The sequence below is a fragment of the Trachypithecus francoisi genome, unplaced genomic scaffold, assembly GCF_009764315.1.
Source record: "Trachypithecus francoisi isolate TF-2019V2 unplaced genomic scaffold, Tfra_2.0 Lachesis_group2, whole genome shotgun sequence".
Taxonomy (NCBI): domain Eukaryota; kingdom Metazoa; phylum Chordata; class Mammalia; order Primates; family Cercopithecidae; genus Trachypithecus; species Trachypithecus francoisi.
Window position 1 is genome coordinate 15,130,279 of NW_022681465.1, and position 4,151 is coordinate 15,134,429.

General features: G+C 39.9%; 1 non-coding gene across 1 annotated transcript; it reads right to left on the minus strand.

Annotated features, from left to right (window-relative positions):
* Window positions 1-355: 355 nt before the first annotated feature.
* LOC117066243 lies at window positions 356-490 on the minus strand. The gene has a single exon (XR_004430225.1). It is a non-coding gene; the product is annotated as a U8 small nucleolar RNA (small nucleolar RNA).
* Between the last annotated feature and the right edge of the window lie 3,661 nt (window positions 491-4,151).

Here is a 4,151-nt window from a genome sequence, read left to right on the forward strand (position 1 = left end):
AGGGTGAAGGTTATCACCCAGATCTGCCTGACTCTGTAACCAAGCCCTTTGCCTGAAGGCAGCAGTCACCTTTAGTAGCACAACAAGGTCTTTATCTGTGGAATAGACTGTATCAATCATTTCAACGTCACTGCTGGTCAGTGATACAGAAACAAACTCAATTCAACTTGGATTCTCTCTGAATCCTGAAAATGTCCCTGAGTTCTGAAATGGTTCTGATGGAAGCTAGAGATCAATGGTAATTATCAGGACAATGAATTGATACTTCTCAGACTTCTCGTCTACCTTTCTACCTACAATTCAAGGGAAATATTCTTTTTTTTTTCTTTTTTTAAAATAGAGACTATCAGGAAGAATCAGAAAGGCTCAATCAGGGTGCTGCAAGGCCTGGTTACACAGAGTTATTCATCACGTTTCATTCTTCTGCAATCGTCATGTTCGGATCTGACCTCCAAAAGGAGAAACAGGTAAGGATGATCCTACCTGATGAGGAGATAACCTTCTCTACAGAAATGTGATGTCAAGACATTCAATACTTTTTTGAGGTTAGTAATGTAAGAATAACCACGTAGGGGCAGGGAAAGTCAGAGATGCTAGAACCAGGATCACGAATCATAGATTTCAGATTCTTGCAAATTGGAACGGCTAATGTGTTAGCTAATGGGTATCAAATAATGTATTCCCATACTATACCTCTCCAAGTAATACCCACATCCCATTATAGTACTTTTTCATTCTTGTACGTTAAAAAAGTTAATTTAGCTTTTTCTTAAATTGGGAGAGTTTGGCCAGAGAAGAGAAAAATTTCTATGTGCAAAAGGAAGCAATTTTAAATGCTTTTTGGTTTGTTCACCTTCACGATGCCTTGTACCCTTCTCAACCAAGGTCTCATATTACTTCAGGAACAGGGTGAAGTTTAAGTTAATGTTGATGATATTTGTGGCTTTCCTGAGGGGGAAAGAGAGGCAGACGTTGCTCATGCAAGAGCATCACATGAAAGGAATATTGGGCCAAGAATCAAATGCTCAGGTCCAGAGACCTCACCTTCCTTGTGTGTACCCAATACCTTAATCATGAAGAACAAATTCATTCCGTGTCATCTCCCCTTTAGCTTTGATGCCCATTTTCCTTACAGATATTTACATGAAAATAGCATCACTGTTGATTAAGAATTTGTTTATTTTCCTCTTTCTGAGGGCAACACTTCCTTTAAAAATAGTGACTTTTGTCACCAAGCCCTGAGGGATAGATCCACATTGTCCTGATTATAACAATGCCTGTTAGTTGATAGGGAAACATGAAACATCACAGTTAACATCAAAGTGAAGGCTCTGAGTTAAAATAGACACACTTTTAGCGTAATTGGAAGTTAAAATATGCATAAACAATAACTTCTGCTGATAAATTCTGTATTAATTCTCCATAAAGGGCCATTGTTGGCCTTCTCAGATAGGCTGATGGTTTCAAAAAAGATCTGGTAAAAAGACTTCTTTCAAGGATCTTGCACTCTGACAAATAATAAAATACATTTTAGAAGATTTCCTTAAGGGATCTTGGGTTCTGACACATTATGTAAGAAATCTTAACAATATTATTTATAACTAAAGCTTGATTTTGAGCCCTTGCTTTAAGCTAGGGACTGTGCTAAGCACTTGGCATCCATTAACACACTTAATCATTACCACAGTAGTTGAGGCAGGACTTCCTATTGTCTGCATTTTACAGGTGAAGAATTTGTGTAGCAGAGAGGCTAAACAGCTCATCCCAGAAAATATAGGCAACCAACTGGCAGAGCAGAGGTCTGAGCTTGGGGAGTCTGCCATTATTGGTAGTGGACTTCATTAGCTGTTAAACTATACTACCTCCCAACCATAATCCCATTGGTTGTTCATTCATAAAAGTCAAAACTTAAAAAAAATTTTAATTGTTAAAGAGCTGGACAGTAAAAATTTCATTGTATAAGCAAAAATTTCCCACAGTGGACTCTGTTGTCTCATTAGGCCAACTCTAAAATCAATCAGAGCCTGAGTTTTTTGGCTTCTTTGTGCAAGGGCAGAATGAGCTTTAGAGCATCATTTGTTTTTGTAGTGACTTCAGACATATCAATCCTCAGTGAAATGGCAGTCATAGGATTGGCGGAGTTGTTGGCTGACCCACAGAAAGCAGACTGGTTCTCACTTGTTTCCTGCTCTCTCCGGAGCACACACCCATCCTTAAAGCTGTTTGATGAACAAACCTCATTCAATAGTGAGACAGAATCTAGGGCCAGTGGGTGAGGAACAAGTCCTTCTAGAAGATATTTGTGCAAAGGGTTCAGTAGGGAGACAAGTTGTTCTCCTCTAATGTCCTCTTAAGGAACAGCACGCTTTTCTCTGCCAAAGAAATAATTCTTTCTTCAGAGAGCTGCTGCAATGAATGTCCTTGAGTCCAAGTAGGCTGTCTCCTTGGGGGTGTGCTTGTGTGTCTATAACTGCTCTCTATGTATAGAGAATGATGCAGGAGTCTTTGCAAAATGGAAAAGTAACTGGAACTGTTGATGAACTGAAATGATAAAGGCAAACTGAAGTAAACAATATTTTATTTTAAAGAAAGGACAGAATGATACTCTCTTGGAGTTCATATTTTTCACCAAAAATGCCTCAGGCTTAATCACAGGCCTGTCTTTACAAACATAGCTTCCAGGATGGCCAGATTAGATTGGGTCTGTTTTTTCATCTCAACCACTCAAAGCACATCCTATATTTTAACTTTTGTGAAAACTCCCCTTAATAAAAACTAAAGTAGTAATTAACAGTCTGAGCAGTTTAGCTGCCAAGAGTCCCTATGGCTCTTGCCTGCTTGTAGATCTACAAGGACAGGCGTTGCATACCAACAACCCTGGGACAACACTGTTTCCTCTTTCACTTGTTCTCCACATACCTTATAACCAGTTCGGGATTACTACTATCCAATAAAAAGGTTTGATTTTTTTTTCATTATTATGCTAGAAAATTGGTGATCAAATGCATCTTTTAAATGCAAAACATTCTTTTGAGTAAGAGGCATTTCAATGAGATACTTTATATCAGGATTTTCACCATCACACTAATCTTGAAATGGCTGGACTTGTGTGTGTGTGTGTGTATGCATGTGTGAATGTGTATGCACAGGTGAGCATCAGTGTACTGGCTCGGTACCTGAACCTCCAGGGTGCAGTATTTATTAAGGAGGCCCTCCCTCCTGTGCAAGTGTAAGATTGGTATTTTCAAGTGAGCACCTCCTTGAATATTGGCCTTAGGTGTCTCGTACCACACCCATTCTCTAATAGAAAGGGTGAGGGGTGGAGGAATTGCTCGCTTAGTTTCCTATCCCCTCATGGATAGTGGAGGCCTGTGACACTGCGGATGGGTAAAGTCTGTGAGCTAGGCTAGACATGGCAGGGCTGTCACCTCTCCAAGATATTAAAAATGAAAGAAGCTAAAGCAGAATTGCAAAATTTGCAATGAGTTTAAAATGTCTGTAATTTAACTTATTGATGCTTCCAACATACCTGGTAAGTACAATGTATTATAAATGTGTTGTTCACAAATTAATTCTAGGATAAAAATGTGAATTCATAGTACACTCTAGGTGGTACAATTTATGAATGTGAGTCATGTTTAAAGTTGTCAGATAAAAATATTCTCTCAAAGCTGCTAGCATATCTTCCTGGCTGCATGCACCCACTCATTTGTTGATAAAGCCAGGAGTCTGCATTCCAGACCCTCCAGCTCTCTGGAGCCTGAGGCAAGTGGCCCGTTAGCCCCTTACCTTCTTTGCATAGGTCCTGTATTGGGGGGTCTAAGTGGAAGATGGCTATGAGCCCAGTCGGTTTCGAGAAATGTATTAGGGTTCTCTAAAGAGACAGAACTAATAGGATAGATGTAAATATAAAGGGGAGTTTATTAAGGAGTACTGACTTGCATGATCACAAGGTGATGTCCCACAATAGGCTGTCTGCAAGCTGAGGAGCAAGGAAGCCAGTCCAACTCCCACAGCTGAAGAACGTGGAGTCCGATGTTTGAGAGGAGGAAGCATCCAGCACAGGAGAAAGATGTAGGCCAGAAGACTAAATCAATCTAGTCTCTCCATGTTTTTCTGCCTGCTTTTATTCTGGCTGCTTTGGCAGCTGA